The following is a 21,567-nucleotide window of genomic DNA, read 5'->3' on the forward strand; positions in this document are numbered from 1 at the left end:
GCTTTGCCCAACTGTATTTTTTCAATTAGTGATGGAAAAAGTGCTTTTTTGTTGCCTGTGGATTTCTTTTAAATAGTTCCATTGACTATTATGATAAAATATTCTGTCTAAAATCCTGATTTGATTGGTTTAACTGCTGGAAAAGTATACTGAAACTATGTTTGACAGATTTTTCTCTCTGTCCAAGATCCTGTGGATTTGGAGAGGAACTCTTATGTTTAACTGTGAAGTTGCTGAATTGATCCTTGTGGTACACTAGTATGGAAGATATGATGTCACTACAGGCTTGGAGTTGCTGTAGGAGATAACAGTAGCAAAACAAATGTGCAAATTCTTTGAAAGAAGTGAGGTTCCCAATGTGTTGTTTATATACTTGTTCCAGTCATTAATCTCTGTACAGGTGCATTTGCTAAGCCTGGAATAGTCCCTGTTTGCATCTCTGACAGTGCTGACCCAATCTCAGGAACTGTGTGTTTCACTCAGTGGGCTTTTTTTTTCTTCCATGTAGGTTCCTTAAAGAGATGGTATTAGTAAGAGCAGAAGAGAAGCAGTGGAGCCTAGAGAACTTTTTGCCCCTTATACCTTTTTTTGATAGAATTATCCTTAGGTAGCTTTAGAGATCACTAAAGTATTGTGCATTAAAAAATACTCATTAAAAAAACAGAGACAGGCAATATTAAATGCATGTAAATTCTGTGATCCAGTTAACAGCATAATCCACAGTGTGCCAAAATGATAAAATTGAAGGGATAATGTGTTGAGAGCTGCTGAAAGAAGAGAAGCTGCATCCTTCTATCCATCTTCCTGGACCATGATTATATATTGTTTTGAAGAATTCAAGGTTCTTTTACTTCTGGGATGTAAAGGCATTTTAAACAATAAGGACAAACTGCTTTCCAGGTTGCTCTTTGCATCTTTCCAGTAGGAAAAGGCATCTGTCCAGGCTTTCAGAATTTGTTGTAGGAAATACTTTATCCCGTGGTTTTGTAAATAATTTCATATCTAGATGATTAATGTTATCTATACTTATTTAAACAAGCTGCTTTACAAAATTGGATGAATTCTAGCTCAGTATTGAAAAGAGTAAGTTTTCAGCTTCCAAACATCTTAGGACCAAGACCGATTTTTGCAGCCTAATGATGATCTTCCAGAGGTGAAAGTGGCATGGGAAGCTTATTAGATTTGCAGAAATACTCTGCTTGCATACTAATTGCCTTAATTTTAATACCATGGGAATTTTTTCTACTTTTGTCTGAGCTCATTGCTTGTTACTCTTTTACAGTTTAGAGCAAGAAGTATTGAATTAGGTAAGGAGAGAAGTACTCTAACAAATGTGAAGCCATTTCATTATGACTATGACAGTGTTCCCTCAGGTTTTCTCATATTGTTTACAGAGAGTACATAAAGATAAGATCTGAAGTTCTTAAATTGTGTTAACTCTGAGACTCTGTGTCTACAAGAACAAGACACCCTATGTAAAATAAATGCAATATCTGCTCTAGATTCCTGCAGAAGCAATGGAAGTGTTCACTGCCCAGGGAGATTTCTCACAGTAGTTCTGTGGGAGGAACAGTACTTAGGGATTCTGTCTGGACTTAAAGCCTCAGTCTTTGGTATTGCACTGTTGGCTGCTCCTCAGCATTTTCTCACTCATGTATGGTTGTTCTTGATTTCATCCTGACTTGCTTGGTTCATGCCTGTATAGTGATGAGGCATCTTGCATAGGATTTTTGATTCTATGCCAGAAGCCAGGCATTCCAAGCTGTCTTTATTTATAGAATCATAGAATCGTTTAGGTTGGAAAAGATCTTTAAGATCAAGTCCAACCAATAACTTAGTACTGCCAAGTCCACTGCTAAACCATGCTTGAGCTGATTTTATACATGTAAAGGTCACTGGAGATTAGATATAAGAAAAACATGCATAAAATCCCCAAACATGCTAAGCACCTACCTATCCTTACCTTACTAATTTTGCTTCTTGCTCTGCTCCTTGTTAAAACGATCACTGTGAACTTGTTTCACCACATAAATTGAGTTAATCATTGTTAGAATTTGTTTTAATACACCAATGCAAGTTTGGACTTCCAAGGTGTCAGTAATCATTCTTCTTTACAGATGACTAAGGACGTAGTACAAATGTGGTTTATAGTGCATTTTAAAAATACTCCCCATCATGAAAAATCTCATTAGATTGTTTTAAGCCTTTAAATAAAAATGCCATACAAATCTCTGTTTTTGAAGGAAGTTGTCACTTAGATCTTTAATGCATGACTCAAGAGCATGACTTTTTCCTTGAACATGTAGGTCTGAGTGGCTTTGGCAGGAACATGGGTGGTTGCATGTTGTTCCTGGAAAAGCATTCTGCAAGTTGTGTGTATCAGTGCACGTTTCCTGTATTCTGGAGTTGAGTCAACAGTAGTTGTGTCTTCTAATAGGTAGTTCTTCTTTCTATTAAATGGGGACATTTTATTTAGGGGTGGAGGAAGGAAGTCAGTAGTTTTCAACCACTAGTAACCTTGCAAAGCAATACTGGCTGAAACTTAATCTGTCTCTGAGCATGTCACAGGTCAGGAGAACAGTTCTACTGAACCTGGGTAGCGAGAAGATCACTTTTTCTTTCACCTCTACTCCGTTGTGCCTATTAATAAGTAACTTAGTGATATGATCAGTTCTGTGGAACTGAAAGGCTGTTCGTCAGATTGATGTGAGTGTCACAAATAAATTCCTATCTAGGGTAAAAGGAAATAATTATTTTAATGAAGAAATGTTCAGTTATTCTGGATTAGAGACCTCTGAGATGCTTGCTAAGAAGCAGAGCAAAAGACAGAAGTCTCATTTTCAGTGATTGCATAGAAGGGGAAGGGTCCCATAGAATAGTGGGAGTGTTTTTTCCCTTTTTGGCAGCTTGCAGAGCAGAAGATGGGAATAGGGAAATGAGTGAAATTTTCGAGAGGAACAACATATCCACATCACAGCTGTTAAAGTGAAACATACAGAGTCTTTATGAAGAATGCTCTGTTAACTGCTCTCCAGTTGATAGTGCAGCATTCGGCTTAACATTCTGTGCCTCCTATCAGTTAGTGAAAATCAGATGTTTTAGTTAAAAATAAGAGAAAGCAAACCCCCAAAAAGCACCTTGTAATTAGCTGGAATGAAACTTTTTTAATACTGTTTATATCTGTGAAGCTCCAGTGCCTGCAAAAGTTCTCAAAACCAACAAGTTAATTAAAAAAAATAAAAGCCCTTGGGATTAGTTATTACTGCTGTATAATGAGTCTTAAATTATCTTTTATCAACTGGAATGGAATATTTCTGGAATGACTGGCGTGTATTCTGAAGTTGAAAGTCCAGCACAGAGTAAACAAAGTATTTTCAGACTATGCACTTTCAACGTCAGTGGTGTTTCATTTTGAACTGTGATGATTTAGGTCCCTGTCTTTTTGCAAAGAGGTGTTGGTCTTCAACCTCCTGAAGGATCAGATAGTTAATATATTTACAGGTATCATGTAGGAAGTAGCTTGGATAGATTGTGAGGCCTGAAAGCTTAGGGAGTGATTTTATGTGCTTATTATTTTTCTAGATAAATTAAAAGTGTGTTGGCTTTGTGTGGCCTTTAGATTTAAAATACATATAGTGTGGGGAAAAAAACATTCACTTGATGAAAATTACTTCGATTTATTGTACATGCTGTCTTGCTGTCCTTGTCATGGGAAGAATTTAAATTGAACCTGTTGTTGCTTGCTTTATGGCCTAAGGACTGATATGAGTGCACTACATAAGTCAAGTTATGGTATTATCTTTCACTTTTTAAATTATTCCTCATTACTTAGTATTTCTGATGATTAATGTTTTCCAGTAATTCTTGTGAAGTGTATACTTTATAATTTTGAAGATGGCAATGCGAATTTTTTCCTGTATAAAGTGACCATGGGCCAACTTCATGTCTTTTTACACTTTAGTGTAAAAGATGCATTAACCAGTAATAAAATTGGACTGTATTTGCAAAACAGGACAATGTGCTTTAAAGAAATGTGTTCCTAACACTTTATCTAGTTTCATTATTTTTCTAATTCTGTAGGTATAGGGTCTTCCTTTTGTTTAGAATGTACATCACCTGAAACTAGGAGACTAGATTTTTTTTTTTTTTTGGTTTTTTTTTTGGTTTTTTGTTTTTTTTGTTTGGTGCTCATTATTAACTTTCTGAGGTAAGGTTCATCTGGCATGCTCTTTAATACAACTTGCCAGGCTGTGAGCATTTGAGAACAGCATCTCTATTCACGTGATCTGATGAAACATGACAAAATGCTACAAGATATGGCTGTGTCTTGTGTAGTACATTATTCTAGTTAAAGCTGCCTACATTCTTTTTTTCTATTTCAGAGTGAGTTGAAAAGCAAGATAAAAGATCAGCTGTTCTCTTATGAAAGTATAAGAATTGCAGATGGCCTTATGCTGTCTGCATTCTTTTTACCTTCCAGAGTGGATTTAAGTATTTGAGTTTATAACTGCGCATGCCTTCACTGTGTTCCAAAGTACTCATAAGAGTTGAGAAGGCATAGCCTGCTGATAGATTCAGCAGCTGCTGCTTCATTCCTAAAATGACTTCTGCTGGACTGCAGTGAACTGTTGGTATTTTAGCATGATTCAGGCAGTATTACTGTCAGGAATATTGAACTAACATATATTCAAAAGTAGGGCTTTTCTTATTTTTGCAGTATGACTAAGTATTTAATATTTGGGTAGTGTGCATCATAAATCATTGCCTTTTATTATGTCTGTTTATTCCAAGTCACTCACAGTGAAGTATCAAACTTTCTGGAGTATAGTAATAGCCATTGTTTGAAATTGTGGTAAGTAGAATATGAAGATGTTTTGGTTTTTTAGTTAAATTTGGAATATGTAGATGGTTAACTATTTAAGATATTATATTATTAGTTCACTTTTTGAAAAGAAAACATAAAATTTTGCCCAAAATGACTCATTGTGGAGAGATGTAATACTATGTTCTATACTATGACGACTATAATAGTTCTCTATTAAACTGAAGAGCACAACTCTGTGAGGTAATTGAAGGTCCAGTAAAAGACATTCTTAGTTTACATAATATTTCTACCATAATTTCTGAAGTTCTGCTTGCATCCATAATGTGATGGGTAACATTTCTCTGGGAGGGTAGCAGCAGTCTAGTTCTGTGAGCATCAAGAATCACCTGTGTAGCTACATGGATCTAGTTTGAATGTATGGTTTGAGGCTTGTATTTCAACAGTAAATAGTGATGATCTTTCTGTCATTAGGTGTGCATGTAGAAGCCTGGTGTTTAATGGCATACAGATAGATAACTATGTAGTTTTCATATTTTTGTTGCCACTGTACTGCCAATATATTTTATGGATTGTATAAATATATTAGAAAATATATTTGTAACTAACTCTGATATCTGACATTTCAGAGATGATCAAAATAAGCACTGAAATACTATCCATGACTTTGCATTTTGTAAAAAATCTATTTGTGCTCTCTCTGTATTGCTGAGATTTTATAGTGTCTTGAGGAGCAGGGCATTATTTTACAATAGGAAGTTAGGTCTGCCACAGGGGAAGCATTATATTAAGTATTAAATGCTGTCCTTGTCATCTTTGAAACACACTTTTTCTGCTTTTGTTACATTCATCTTTTTTCCTTCATACAGTCTTCCAGTTCTTTAGTGGAGTTGCAAACAAGTAGTTTTGAAAACTGTCTGTGTAGCTCTCTCGTCCTCTTTTTGGGAATTGATCTTGGAATGTTTGCTTCTGAAATGCTTCTTGATTTGAAATTGGATAGATTATTTTTTTTTTTTTTTCCTGTGCTCAGTTCCTTCCTGCACTTGGATTTATGTTTGCATGCATGCTCTTAGATGATGCTGACTAGAATTGTCCCACAGGAGATATTCTGTCCAGTGAGAACTGGGTAGGATATTGTTCTTGGTATTCCCCATCTCAAAATGCACATGGTGGGAGATTGGATAGTATTTATGAGCTGTGTTAGTCCTGTGCTTTGTGCTGTTCCCCTCAGCTGGGATAAGTTCTTAGATGATGCGGAGGAATTGGGGGGAGGGGCTGAGAACTTGGAGCCTGTGACTTGATTGAATTTTTTTAAATAGGGTTTTTTAACTGTTAGGAATAATAGAGCTGGAAAGAGGTGCTGTTAGCATTGACCTTACTACTTATCACAAAGGCTGTGAATGGTTCTACAGATGTATTTCTCTTTTACTTGTTTTCTTCCGAGAGAAGGTTTTAACATCAGATGACAAGTTGAGACTAGGAACAAACAAGGTCTTAGGATTCATCCCATTTGATTTTTACAGGTATTGCTTCTTGACTGATAATGTTGGGCATACTTGGGCTTGTGGTTGAGCTGTTTCATTTCCAGAGCTCTTAAGTGGTTGCACTGAAGAGAAAGGGAGAGTGCCATTGAAACAGTGCTGGCAGTCAGGCATGGGTTCCTGGTAGGCATTCTCAGTGGTATTGCCATGGCACCACAGCCAGGCAGTTCCCTTCATAAGCATGAAAGGTCCACTGGCATTTGCTCTGACAGAGCAAATGCTACTTAGAGCATACTAGCAGCTCATTGGTGAGTCATTCACTGCTGATTGTTCTTGCTACTGTCCATGAAATGAGTTTTGGCTGGTTGCTTGACTAGAATTGCCATGTTTGTGTTTGTTCATGGCCAGGATTTCAAAGAGTGGTTATTGCACTAACTTTTAACTGGTCACAGTTATGGCTGGCTGTTGCTATACTGCTGTGTAATCAGACAGTATCAGAATGTGAGGTTAAGAGTCTGAAATTCTGTTGAACAATAAAAGGACAGCAAAACAATATGATCCATACCTTTGGCTTTCTCTAAGTTTAATAAAGTAGATTTGTTTTTAAGACTTCCTTATGGAGAAATTGCCCAGGAAATTGCTTCCTTATCAATTCTATTTCTATGTATTGTCCTTCAAAGTGTGTTGCAAGATTTCTGTTAAATGCAAAGCAGCATTTTCAATTGAGTGTCAAATCCTGCTGTATGAAAACAGTTATTTCAGCTTCACAATAAAATTTACCTTGTGTATAAATAGTTTAGTAAAATAAAACCCAAATCAACCCTAAAATCTAATTATGTCTTAAAGACTTTAGTGGGACTTAAGTATCTGGGGAGTCTAGGAATGGAATATGTTGGTAATACTATGTGCCTCTTTACTAGTGCAGTTTACGAGCAAGTGTGCAAAAAGTATATTGGTGTAAATAAAAGGGTTTTTTCCTTTCTGCCTTTCTGAACTTCCTAATACATTTACATTTACAGCTAGAAAATTATAGCAATGAGTACTAGGAATGCATTCTTGGTCCATGCTACCAGCAGTGTTTAGCATTGCAACAACAGCAGTGTGTGGAAATCATCCCCAACTTTCTTCCACTGATTTTTGAGTATGTTTTTCTTTTTCCTACAGAAAGTGGACTTACTTGCTTTCCTTTACTTGCAAAAGGAAAGGTGGAGAGTCTCATGGTTGGGGGTTTTTTTTGTGTTTGTTTGTGGTCTCTTGGCTTTTTTAAGACAAAGCTGTTGAGGTCTTCCTTCCAGTCTTTGACTTGTAAAATTATTATTTAAATGATATCTGCTGTCTTTTGTATGAGTGTACCATTGCCCAGTCCGAAGTACACTAACCCTTCTTGACTTCTCAACACTCTCTTTCTTTCTGTTATCACTTCCTCCTGCAAAAAAATATCTTACTTGCTTAGGATGAATCAGAAGATTTAGAAGATTTGGAGAAACTTGGACATTCTGACTTTTCATATACAAGTTGCTTGGATTGTCTGCTGTGTGCTACAAATAGTTTAGTTTTGACCTTTTTCTTATGCAGGGAAGGAGAGGTCTTCCTGCTTCATTCCATACTTGATTATGAGAGAGGAATGATGTTGTATTTATACTTACAAGAACTTTGAATCAAACTCCAGTACCATAATGAAGAGATTGGAATAAGTCACTTTTTAAACTGTATTATTAATATATTTCATATTTTTAGACAGCGTGAGCTGTGAAATGAACTTCCAGATGATTGATGTGTTACTCATAACATTGTTAGCTATTTTTTTGTTTGGCTGTTTTCTTTATTTGTACCCTGAAGTTATTTTGGATACAGCATCTGAAATATTTTGCATAGTAGTGTCAGAAAGCATAGGGTTTTTTCCTAAGAAAAACCTACCTTTTCCTTTGTACTTTATTAAATGTCTGTGTTGTCCTTGATCTGATTTTAAGTCTGATTTTTGTCCCATCCCAGCCTGCAAAATCAATTTGGCAATTAACTTCTTGATGATCCATTCTGTACAAATGTGTATAGAGACTACATGCACTCTGATTGTTGAGCCTAGATACCTAACTCAGATAGTATGGATGTTTTTATGTTTCTATAAAATGTCTTTTGAGCATGTCACCTGTTTAAAAAAGCTGTTGCTTTGACTTGTGCCAAATCTTTTCTGCCGCTGAGTCACAAATAACATAATTCAGTCTCTTGTTTCCTAATGCACCTATGTGCTATGGAAATTCAAATGTCTTGTACCTTTCTGGGTGGACTCTCTTATGGTCGTCTATTACTTTATTTTAAAGGCCCAAACATAAATTCTCTTCTTTATCCTAGAAACAGCCAACTTGTCTTTTATCAGACTGTGGTCTGAAAAAATCTTTTCTCATTAAAGATTTACATCTGAAGTCTAATGTGGCACGATTCCTGTCACATTACTAGAAGTCTTCCTGAAAAGCATTGATGAAAGTGTTCTTGGATGGTAGACTTGGAATCAGAAAGCAATGATTAGACTACTCATTTTAAAATTAGATTTCATTATGTGCTTGCTTTACTGGTGTGTCATACCAGTTGAAGAGCTGTTCTACCTTGCCCTAATTTTTCCAGCTTTTTAAAAAAATCCTTGTTTGTTTTTACAGTCAGGAACCAAAAGGTTTCATTAGTTTTAATTCTGTTTCTACTAGTGAATAGAAGGAGAGGGGAGATTAATGTCATGACATATATGACAGAAGAGCTTAATTTCTGGTGATGACCATGTTTTCTACCCATCCCTCTTGCATGTTCTAGAGTCAGTAAGGGAACTGTTTGCTGTGGCGTAAATGAACGAGACGAGATATCCTGAACTGTATTAATGCACTTTAGCATAATTCTTGTGGAGGAGAAGGTGGGAGAAGGTGATGATTTAATAGGAAGAGCTGTAACACCTCATTTTTGTGATGGAGTACCATCTCCAGTTCTGAAGGGTGAAGATAGATGAAGGCCCTCACCTATATTTTAGTGAAACCAGTGTGTGGCACCATCAAAATGCAACATTCCTTTACAGTCTGGACCTGGACCCTGGCATAAGTTACTCATAAATAAATATGCACAAGGAATTCAGCTGTATGTTTTAGTAGCTATAAGCTAGTTTAACTGCGTAGATGTATTGGGTTGAAGAGGGAATGTGCAGAAAGCTGCCTGTGGAATGGAATTTATAACTCTGGAAAAATGATTTTTTTATTTTCTTTTTTGGCTTTTAAATGTGTTCTGATTTTGTTACAAACTGACCCTTTAGAGTATGCTAGGCTGTAGCTGCTATCAGCAAAACTTTATAAATCCTTTGGAAAATTAATAGGAAGAAGGTGCCAGCAGGGCTTAAACCTGAATGGGCATTTAAAGGAAGGTAGAAAAATTATAAAAGTCATTAAATAATTCTTCTTTTTAAAGCTTCATTGTAAATCCTTTCACGGTGCTGCTGCTTTGATTTGATTCAGGGTGAGATGGAGACCTAAGATTCATGTGTAAAAATATATTCTACAATAAATGAAACTATAAAAATCTCCCCTACACTTCACACTGTGCTATTAGCTATCCAAGGAAATGAGACTGTAAGCTAATGGAATGTGTGACAAACTCCTACATCTGCATAAACTTTTTCATAGAGCAATAGACAAACACAGCTAGGAAATTATTTTCGTTTTAAGCATTGAGGTAATAGTGAATTAAGAGATTCATTGTTACGTGGCTTTTAAACTGATCACTGTCACCTATGTTTTAAATAGCTACTCTTGCTGCTTTGTGCCTCATTTTTGGCTACAGCAAATTAATGCCAGATCAGTTCTTTCTTGCCAACCCTTGTCCTTATGAAGACGTGAACATGGTCCAAATAATTAGCATTTCTAGTGTCACAAATTACATTCCTTATACAGTGTGGTCAACTCAGCTGCTTTTGCAGTAAAAATAGTCATTGTGGTACACATTCCACTTTCAGTGTTGTATTCTGTAGTTTATTCATCTGGCTCAGTCCTTAGAGAGGTCTTTATACCAAAGAAGATATGTTCCAGGAAGCAAAAATAATTGTTCTTTTGGGATGTTCGGAAAAAAACTTTACTCAGAGGCTTGCCAAATTCTTACACAGCTGCTAAGATGATATAATGTTTTTTTTGTTTGACTAAGATTGTAAATATGAACTTCCTTCCTCCTGCATTTATAATTATTCTAGCTCTATGGAGAATCTGTGATAAATCTCTTCCAAATTTCTGTTGAGGGAGAGTATCTATGAAATGCTTACAGACTTCAACATGCAGTTTATATTTGCTTATGAAATGGGTGACCTAATTTTCTGTGCGCTAGATACAACCTCCTCCCATAGTCCTGCCAGAAGAATGTATGTCTAGAATAAGAGTTTGTCCTGGTTTTATATAGCAGAAAACTCTTCAGCTGTGAGAATTGATGGCCAGAATAACCTTAATCCTGAGAAGTGTTCACTATGGTTAAGTTACAGATTTGGTCAGACTTCAAAAACCGGCTCGCAGTGGACGGTAGGTTCTGTTTTGTTTGAGTATGTCTGGTATTCCTGCATTTGTTGTGAGCTGTGTTTCCTGCTGCTTTCCAAATTACACTGAAGGAAATGACAGCACTGGCCATTAGCCTTGTGGACACAAACTTAAGTATTTTGGAAAGGAACTGGGCCTGGCTGCACCAATGATGTAAACTGAGGTTGTACTTGCCTCAGGAAGGGGCATGGCTCTTGGAGCATGATGCAAACTCAGTATGCAATATGGTATTAAGCTCATTTTTAGCCCTGGTTTTCTAAATAAATTTTAATGCTTGAAATTGTATCTAATTGTTTTCATGTGATGACATGAATTTTTATGTTCTATGGAAAAAAATGAAAAAGTGTATGTTAGTAATAATACAACATATCTACAAAAGTTTTGAGTTTTTTAAACAACATCAGTGTCTGTAAAAGGTATTATGTTTTGTTGGTTTTTGTTTTTTAAGCAATATCTTGGTGATATCATCACATTTCTATCAGGGAAAGATGAATAAACTGTTTGCCTAGTTAGGAAGTAATCTATTTAGAGTTCCTATGAACTTTCCATTTTCCCATTGAGCTCAGGAAAGATTCAGCCTTGATGGTATCTGATATTAAGATGTGATGGCAAAAAAAAATAGGAAAATTTCTTTCTTGACAAACTGTTGCTTACTCAAAGTTTTCTGAAATTTGTGTTGGACTCTGAATTTTATAACAGAATAACAATAAGAAGAGTATATATGTTTTGTGATGGTCTTTAGAGCCAGATGATTTCAACAGCAACAAGATGTTTATGCAGAGTATCCTAAGGAACTTGAGCTGTAGCCAGGAGTACAGTTGGCTGGTAGCTTTGTTTGATTACTGAGCTCTGTACATGTCTTGAAACCAAAAATTTCTAAGATACCATTTGCATTAGGAAAACCTTAAGTGTCCTAGAGGGATATATCTCTGCTGGAAAAGGACAATGGAAAATAGTCATTCTCCCTTTTCCAGAAAGCAGAATATAAGGATTCTTCTTCATCTCTCTGTAAGAGAAAAATAATTGCAAACACTGAAAAACAAAAATTGGGTGTCGTTGCAATTAGAGTTCTATTAAAAAACTTAGAATTAAGGTATCAGGGATGTACAGCAGAGTAGCAGAGTTCTTGTGAGTACTTCTTACACAAGTGAAGATATAGCAGAAGATATTTTAAAAGTGTCATTCCAAAGGAATTTTGCAGTCTTCCCTTTGGCAATGTGGTAAAAAGATTTAAAAAATTTTATTTTGCCTGAGTTACTCCAGGCTTAGTTTGGCATTTTTACTTTCTGGTCATTACACAGAATTTTGTGAGCCCTTACTATTCCTTATGCCTGGAATTATGAGCGATCCCTGTATTCTTATGAAAGAATTTGGATTTAGCTCTTCTTGAAAATATTACAGTATATCATTAACCTTTCATGCTCCCCCTCCTGCTTCCCTACTCCCCCCCTCCAAACCAGATGGAGATTTTTTTACTGGCATGTAAGGGTTTCAGAATTGCATGGTGTCATTTGGAGGGCTGTGAAAAAGTGGAGAAGGAAGGGTGCTCTGTTGCTTCTTCCTGAAGCTGGTCACTCCATCTCTCGTTGCTTACTGCACTCAAAAGCACTTAGCAGGGTGGTACCAGCTGATTGTCTATACTCAGCTGAATGAAGCCACATACAAACATTAAAACAAATGTGAACTCAAGGATCATGACATAATAATTATTGTATGATGGCTGCAGAATATTTCTTAAGCTGCCAGGAGAAGCAGCCTCTAGCAGCTAGTTAATGTGTATGGTTCAGACTGCAAGAAATTGAAGTGGCTCAGACTTTGTGCACTTAGTAGTAAACTGCACAGTTGTAGCTGCATCCAGAGGAGATATTCATAGAATTACAGTTTATCTCAAGTTGGAAGGGACCCAGTAAGAATCATCAAGTCCAACTCTCTGTTCCTCATAGGACTATCTAAACCAAAACCATATGACATGACTTAAAAGCATCATCCAGATGCTTCTTAAACTCTGGCAGGCTTGGTGCTGTGACCATGCCCCCTGGGGGGGCCTGTTCCAGTGCCCAGACACCCTCTCTGTGAAGAACCTTTTCCTGATGTTCAATCTGAACTTCCCCTGGTGCAGCCTCATGCCACTTTGTACCTTTTCATGTGGCAAAGGTACATTTGCATTCAAGGGAAGGATGTCTTGTTTGTTCCTGATACCTTGGGAGAACAGCACTACAAATACAGGCCTGCTAAACTGTAAGCCCCTTCCAGTTGTACTCTTTAGTGGAATTTGTGTTGCAACAGCTATTCAGTTGTACCTTTATGTCATCAGTTCTTTGGTGTTTTTTTCTGTGTGCCTTTGCTCATGCACAAACATTCAAATGTTATAAATACCTGGAGACTACTCTAGTGATTAGCTTACATTGACAAGACTTTTATTATATAAATAATATATATTTTTAAGTTACATATATCTATACAGACATATTTTCAAGCAGACATGTTGCCTTTGTGTTGATTTTGAGGTAATTCCACAGATACATGCAAGGCTCTGTGCTTTTGGAATCAATTTTTAGTTTGCAGACATGTCTGAACTGTGCTTGTAAGCATTAAATGAAAAAGTGCAAAAGGTAAGATGCTGTTTTTGTGGTTTTTGCTGTTTAGCCTCTAATTTGAAAGCTAATGGCACAGGCATGCTATGTTTTATTATCTTGTGCCTCAGTGCTACAGAGTTTAAACTGGAAGTTTTCTGAATTCAGAATTATAAATGTATTTATAGATGGTAATGCTTTGTGGGTTTTTTTTTTCTTGTTCCTACTTCTGTTTAAATGTCACCTTCTCTGGGGATTAACTTGATATCTGAAAAGTACTGAGATATGAAGTGCTTGTAATAAAAAGTACAAGCTTTCAACACATCTGTAGAGAATGTAATTCATTAAGACTCGTCATTTTACTTATTTGGTAAAAATTGATCCAATTTTAACATAAATACAAATTCAGCAAAAATATACTGTTTTTTCAGTATCATACATATGTGATTCCATGTGCTCTATGGCAGGTAGCATTTGAAAATTTCCCTGTACTAAAGGCAAAGGTAGGCTTTTCTGTTTATTATGAGCTTAAGAACATAAAAAATTGCTTGAATCTTACTGTACACTCTAAGCTAGAAGTGGAGTTGCATGTTACAGGTGAACCTGTTACAGGTGAACTTGCTGTATTCAAAAAGGGGAAGTCCCACATGTTTCTTTCCCCGTCCCTTCTTCCAGCTGTCTGGTATGAAGCCAAGAGAATGTGCTTGCTCTAATATTTGTTCAGTCACAGGGCAATCTATTGTTGCTTGTGACCTTAGCAGAAAGACTGTTTTGGTGTTTGGAGTGTTGAGTGGGTTTTCTGGTGGTTTAGAAGGTTGAACAGGCTCAGCGATGTTCTGGGGCAACATGCTAATGGATGGAGAGGGAAGTGATTTTTTTCATTTTTATAACAGCAATGAGGTGTTAGCTTGACTCAGGCTTTAATGTGTAAGTTGTTTTGAACTGGAGGAATGGGAGCTTAGAAAAGAATAAGAGGACATCAGGAAAGTTTGTAGAGACATTTTTCCAAAATCTTCTTTGAAAAGTACTGTAGAAAGTTTACCCTGGAATAGAGAGAAAGATAACTTTGTAGTTTTATTGCTTCTGAGCCAGTTGTGTTAGTGTTTTCTACATGCAAAGAAAACCTCCATCCAAAATGTGCTGTGTTTTGTTTGTTGTTTTTCAAAAAATATTCTACAGCACTTAAATGCTGATCACAATAAGAAATTGACTGAATTTTACAAATGCATTGCTAAAAAGTGTGTGTAGATGTACTCAGCTGCTAATAGTTGGGGGTGTATTTGAGAGTGCATTGATGCTGCAGAGAAATGCAGGTAGGAGGTAGGCTGCTCTTTTGCCCTTGGCATGTTTCTGAGAATAAGGCAAATGCAAGGATTTGCTGCTGGAAGTTCTGTAGTGTTGGTGCTCAGCTGCTTCATCTGAACAGATGGTATATTTATCCAAGGGGAGGACAGGAAGGAAGAAGGAGGAAGAATGTGCTGCAGCCCCTCCTTTCCTATGTGACTAACTCTTGGGTACGCACAGGCCAGTGTGTGTTTCCAGGTGAGTTTATTTCTGGAGGAGCAAGCACAAATCACCTGCTATCATTAGCATGTCACAGAGCCTGCTCCCAGCTTTGCTTTTCATGGGAAACTTTAATGTGGTCCACAGAAATTATTTTGAAAGTTACTCCCTTATCTGTTTTGAGAAATAGATATCTGTGTTCAGGTGTGGCTTCTCAGTGAGTAGCATGTTCAAAATCCAGCATGATGGGAGATAGCCTCTCTGGCTGCCAGGATGGCAGTCAAAGAGTAGCAGCTATCAAAAGAAATAATCCTGCCTTTTGCTGCTGAGCATCTGTGGGAAGGTGCTCTGTGCTAAAGCCTGTGAGCTGCCCTGCCGAGTACCAGTTCTAACTGCTTGGAAGCTGCTGGACCCTTGAGGTTCGTACTTCAGCAGTGAGAGGAGGTTATCCATCCCCAGACTGATGATTGCCATGAAGTATCTAATTCCTGTCCCTCTGAATTTGTCTGTCAGCATAGTACATAGCATTTTTCAGTCAGTGTGACCCTTGCTGAGAAGTCCTGATGTTGAAAAAAGTTAATTCATTTTTGTTGTATTTAAAAAAGGAAAGAAAGTTACACATAAAACAAGTTCAAGTGTTACTTTAAGATGACTTTGTATCAAATTGATCTAAGAAATGTTACTTTTAAAAACTTTTTTTTTTTTTTTTGTCAGCCTCTGTGGTTCTTTTTTCTTTTCATCTAAATCTGCCCTATCTTTACCACAGCATCAGACTTGGGTAGGAGATACAAATAATCGGATACTAAGTGACAGAATTTCCAAGCATGTTTGTAAGCAAAACATAAAGTGAAACATAATGCACAGCATATGTATCTGTATGTATAATAGCTGCTGTGAGCCACCTTTTTAGGATTATCCTTCACTGAACTAAAAATCTCATTAGTTTAAATATTCGACGAAAGGTAATTTTTTGGGAAGAAAATTTGAAACTTAGGATTTTATGTGGCAGTATAGAGTCTGCTGATTTACTTGATTATTTCCTTCTTCTCCTCTGCCCTCCATTCCAATAACATAACACTGTGTCTTTAGTTTTCTTATGCAAGAAAAGCTTCATTCACAAAGCTACCGAGTGTGGTGGCAGCAGACTTTACAGTAGTTGTTTATGTGACTCAGTTGCTGAGCTGCTTAGACAAGGTCTCTGCAGCTTAAGATCTGAACAGCATTTCTTAGGAATGCTGCCTAATCCCGTGAGTTTAAATACTTCTGTTTAAAGTCCTCCTTTAACAAAACCCAGCTGTCAGCCCCATCTTCCATGATTCTGTGTAGAAATTTCATGTTTGCTTTCTCAGTGACATAACTAACACTATTTTTTTTTTTCCTTTTTGCTATGGAAGGTAATTTCCTTACTTTTTCAGCAATGTGTGCTTTAAAACATTGATTCTGTGTTAAATATTTACATTTGGTCTTAATCTTGAGGCAAAGATAAAGTCTTTTGGTATGCATCAGTTGGTGTTAACTGGCTTTTAGACTTCTCTAACCTTTGACATAGCAAAATTTTTTTATGTTGAGGCTGCTTTCTTGCTTTAAAGGCTTTTTTTTCCAGGGAGTGGTACGCAGTAGTAGTATTTCTCCCTGCTTCCCTCCCTCACTTTCTGGTGCCAACATTTATTTAGAAATTGAAGTAATGGAGCTTTTCAGTATGAACATCTTTAGAGAATATCTTACATAGAAAAAAATAATTTAAAAATTTTTAAATAGTTTCAGAAGGCTTATGAACTAGAGATCAAGGTCAGTGTTCAGTAAGCAATGTTTAGATTACTGTTGGCAGTCAGTGACAAATTTCCTAGCTCTGTACCTCCAATTGCTAATACTGATTTGAGCTATTATGTGAACTTCTTGCTTTAAGATCATTAAAACATCCTTGAGAAAAAGGATGTTGAATTAACAGTAGAAGAAAAATCCCAAGAGAAGAAAGTATTAAAAAGAAAAAATGCCGGGAGAACTGTTGACAGTTTTCTCTGGGCTTTTTGTTTGGTTTAATTTTTGGGGGTGGGGCATTTTGTTTTCTTTTGCTGGGGTTGTTTTGAGGGGGGACGGGTCAGTGACTTTATGCTAAAATTACAAATTAGAATTAAGATGTAATTTCAGCTTTTATCAGTGATGAGCATGTCTTTCAAAATCTGCTCCAGACTTTCTCTTCTTCAAGAGTTTGTGCAGGCTTAACTAGACAAAAGTGGTGGTGGCATCTAGATGCAGCATCTTACTCAACCAGATGTCACTCAAAAATTGCTTTGTGGATTGATTTCACTTCTGGAATGGCTTCTCTTTTACTTTCTGAGGAGGAAAAAAGAAGAGTTGAGGATTTCTTTCAGGTGATTTTTTTTATTTTACTCACCTGGTGGAATTCTCAAAATATAACTTGGATTCTTACAATATCACCAAGGAAAACGATGAATTGAAGTTCATGCAGCAGGATGTTGGCTTTCTGTCTTATTATTGCATGTGAAGCTTATGGATGTCTGAAATTTTCCTTAATCACCTGTAAGACCCAAGGGAATATGCTGATAAAATATTCTTTCTCAGCAGTGATTTTCCTGCAGTTTTGGCATTCACAAACATATTTTTCCACTTATATACATATCATGAAGAGCTTATCTGTAGTTTCTCCTTTTCATGCCACATAGTTGCTGCCAAATTCCATTGTGTGGTAGGGACCCCTTCAGCCTACGTGCTTCCCATCCCTGCCCAGAGAGCAGTGCTGATTTACTGCCAAATGTTTCCCTCCCCTTTCCTTTCATAGAAAACTGCCCCTTTCCTTCCACTTTTGACTGCTGAGACTCATCTCTGTTCAGAGCCTCACATCTGTCTTCTGGATACACAAGGGTGTCTCAAGCCCTTCTCTCTCAGCTGTTCCCTCAATGCAGTCTTTCCAAGCCTCCCACAAGACACAGATCTTGCATGGAAAAACCTCTCCTTACACAGTATTTCCATTTCTCATGGTAACCTTATGGTGCAGTATGTACTTCCTCTTTTTTCTCCCCCCTCATCTACCTCTCACATTTTATTAAACACATGTCCTTCTGTGTAGAGGTGATGCAAAGGACTGACAGAAATAGGGAGGGATTTTATGTCTCTCCTTACAGTTTGCTATGAAGTTGGAGGATGAAAGTTGACTGCCAATTGCAGTTCTTAATCTGGTCTTACTAGTGGCTTAAAATATAAAATTAGTTGAGCTGGGATAGCCTGTTTAGATGTGTTTATTTTTGGTTTAAGGCAGTGTTCTTCTGCTCAGTTTGTTAGAGGTGGGTTTAAAGTAAATCAGATGTCTTCTAAATTAAATATACTTTCTCTTTCTTAAAGAAATGTTTTGGCCAAAAGATTATTTCTCTATTCGTTCTTTAAATATTTTTCTATGTGGTGTCTCTTAAGGTCATGCTGTTTTGTCATGGCTAGTTGTAAACAGCAAACTGTATCGACTCACAAATGTTGATCCTGAAATACCTATGTTCTTTAGAGGTATCAAACATTCATTTTGTGAGTCTTTGAAAAATATGCAATTGTGGTTTTGATTTTTTTTTCACTGTTTTTTTCTGGAGATGATAGTTCCAGCATTAGTGAAATGCAGCTCTTCACAATGTAGTCTTAATTCTTACCGGGAAAGCTAAGTTGCCTTCCAGCCTGTTCCTGCTGAGGTTAGTGTAAGAAATATATACCCTGACATAAAAGTAACCTGTGAAGAATGTTGTTTATTTATCATAGCTAAAGCATTACTCATCTGTTTTTTGCACCATGGCTCACAGACTGTCACTAGGTCCTTGTGGAAAGGGATTTGGCAACTACTTCTGAGTCTAGATATTACCCACATCATAGAGATTGCCAGTGTCTGCTGTGGTATCTTAAGTAGTGAGCATTGGCATAATGCTTATTTTTAACCTTTGAGAGAGTCCCTTGAACAAAAATTAGTTTTTAACTGTCCTGAAGCTCAGTCTTGTGAGGAAGTACTCTCACCTGCATTGTAATTTGACCTATGACCTATGTTATTTTCTTACATTTCCCTTTTCCTGGTTGGTTTGATCATTCCTTTATGCCACTGATAACAGTAAGCACTGTTGAGATGTTCAACTTTTATGGGTAGTGGCCAGTTGTTTGCTTTATTTTGCTTTCTTATATTTTAAAGAAAACTTAGTGTATGTGTAAAAATTAAGTTTCTTTGAATATTTATTCCTGGTGGATAGAGACCCTTTACAGACACAATAGACCAGTCTGTAAAAGGATGTGAATTTTTGAGTGGTTGGTTGGCTAATGCTTCTTCTCAAGTACAGAGTGATCCTGAAAGTGCTGCTGTTAGTGTGGTGTTTGATGTTATTGGGCCACAGCTACAGGAATATTTGGGTGTTCCCTGAGATCTGTTGCTTGTTCATATTTATTATTCTTTTTGGGCTTCATTCCAAAGGTAAAACTGAATGCAAAGAGGTGCTGCAGCAGTATTTGCGTTACAATAAACATGTGATGAAGATTCTGGAAAATTGGCACTAATGTAGTTTCTGAGTATATATCTGCCTACTGAAGACAGGCTATACACTGAAAATTCTCTAGTCTCAGCTGGTAAATCTAAAATGTTGGCTTCTGCAACTAATGAGTGTTACTTTACAGAGTGTTATTTTCCTTTCTACTTGAAAAATACTTTAGTTAAGGCAAGTTTTATTTTTATGATCTAATTTTTTTTATAGTTTCCTTCAGGTTGTCTTCATAAAGACTGTTTAGTGAGATATAATGTAATCTAGGATGCTCTTTTTATAGGAATTTATTTAATGTCCACTTGCGTACTCTGACTGGAATTTTGGTTCAGGAAATGGGATCCTATGATTGATAAAGCCCCTTCTTTTCAAGGCAGCATCTGTTTGGCTAGATGTGAGTCAGGCACTGAAATATATTGGAGAGAATAAAGGTTTCACTGTGTGCCTTCCCAACAGTGCAAATTTCAAATGTAGTTAGATTCTTGTCATGACATTTCTGTAATTTTGGTGCTTCCCATATCATACAGGAAAGAAGATCTTATAAATTAATTTCAGTATATGAGGAGACACACTTCGGGGACTAATTTAAAATTTCAGTTGTGGAAAGGTAGAGTCAATATAAAGTGATGGTAATACAAAAAAAAAAAAAGCTTAAAACCAGAAACCAACCTTACGGAATACAGGATATTCTACTTGATGCACTTTTTGTTTTACCTCTTAAAGCTTTCAGGCAAAGAAGGGGTGGATGGGTGGGTATTTTGTGGGAGGTTTTGCTGTGGCATTTCAGAATGATTTCCCACTGCTAGAAATCAAGATGATGAAGTAAACATTCTGGTATCTTCAATGTGTTTATTCCAGGAAACTGTGTGTGCTAGTGTCAACTAAAGTTAGAGGGGGAGTGTACAAATTCTGCTTAAATATAAATGGAGCTGCAAATGATGTGAATATGGAAAATTATATTTTTCTATTTCTTCGTGCTGCTAGCCAAAAAGAGCTTGATTCTTTCATATTGTCTGTGAAGAATACAGAGTTGTCACATCTGTGTCTGCTTTGTTCTAAAGATTTGGTATTAAATCTGTGGAAGACCAGGGAGCAACTGTGGTATGTTTTGCTTGCCTGGTTAGAATCTCTGGGGGTGGTTGTTGAACAGTCTGTTAGAATCTGACAGGGATAAGAGTTCTTTCATGAACAGCACTAAGTTTCAGAAAACCTGTATTTGCTGTATACAGCACTGATGTGTTTTGGGGGATTCCAAAAGCAGAGACAATTTGTTTTGATGTTACGATCCAGTATCTGGTGAGGACTTTTTTTTTTACTTCTTACAGTTGCTTTTTCAAACAATTGTTTCATTAGCAGTTGTTAAAATGTAAGTTATGTGTTCACTTGTGTGCTATAAATATTTATGTAGTAAACTTATAAATAATGTAAAGAAAAATATTTTTATGAGCTAAGTGAAAAAGGTTGTTGTTTGACTGGGCTTGAAATACAAACAGCTAGAGGCAAAGGCAAGTTCTTGTACAGGCATGTGCTTAATTTTAAGAGGAGCATTAGAAATCACGCTGTGGATGTTTGAATAACTTACTTTCAGCAGCCTTAGTTGATCTTTTATTAAAACTGTAGCCTGTGTGCAGTTCAAAACATGCATTTTCAGACAGCAGATTTCTTTTCTGTGGTTTCAAAGGTACATTCTTGCATGTTGCACAGATCAGTGGGCAAAGGAGGGAATATTGTGGGCTGTCCAGTTTTGCATCTCGCAGTTAAACCTGAAAATAACACCATAAGTAAGGATGCCTGCTTTTCAGACTTGCTGGAGTTCTGCAGTCTAGACAAACTGCATGACATAAAGTAAAAGAGTTGAAAAGAGGTATGCTCAAACTCTACACAGCTTTTCAACTCTTTCAGTGTATTTGGGAATTGTCTTTCTTCTCTCAGTTGCTCTGAATAAGTCTTGTATGTTGCATATTCTGCCCTTGATTTCCACTGTTTGAAGAATAGTAGTTATTGCTAAAGTACAGTGGCCTGTTTTAATTTTGATCAGCAGCTTAAAGACCCCAAGTGTGTAAACATTTGGTTTTTTTGGGTTTGGTTTTTTTTTTTTTTTTGCCAATGGTGTTTTCAAATTGC

At 36.7% G+C, this 21,567-nt stretch overlaps 1 protein-coding gene across 6 annotated transcripts in view; it reads left to right on the forward strand.

Annotated features, from left to right (window-relative positions):
- Positions 1-21,567, forward strand: part of RAPH1 (Ras association (RalGDS/AF-6) and pleckstrin homology domains 1) — an 85,908-nt gene that overhangs the window by 6,040 nt on the left and 58,301 nt on the right. For 2 of the 6 annotated variants that reach the window (XM_079310915.1, XM_079310914.1), the window contains exon 1: positions 20,323-20,544. The exons of 3 other annotated variants lie outside the window; for them this stretch is intronic. The gene's annotated coding sequence lies outside the window, so the exon portion shown is untranslated. Of the gene's footprint in view, positions 1-3,478; positions 3,502-20,322; positions 20,545-21,567 lie in introns of those variants that run through there. One more of the 6 variants, XM_079310916.1, reaches the window with a different exon arrangement.

The sequence above is a fragment of the Erithacus rubecula genome (assembly GCF_903797595.1).
Source record: "Erithacus rubecula genome assembly, chromosome: 8".
NCBI lineage: Eukaryota > Metazoa > Chordata > Aves > Passeriformes > Muscicapidae > Erithacus > Erithacus rubecula.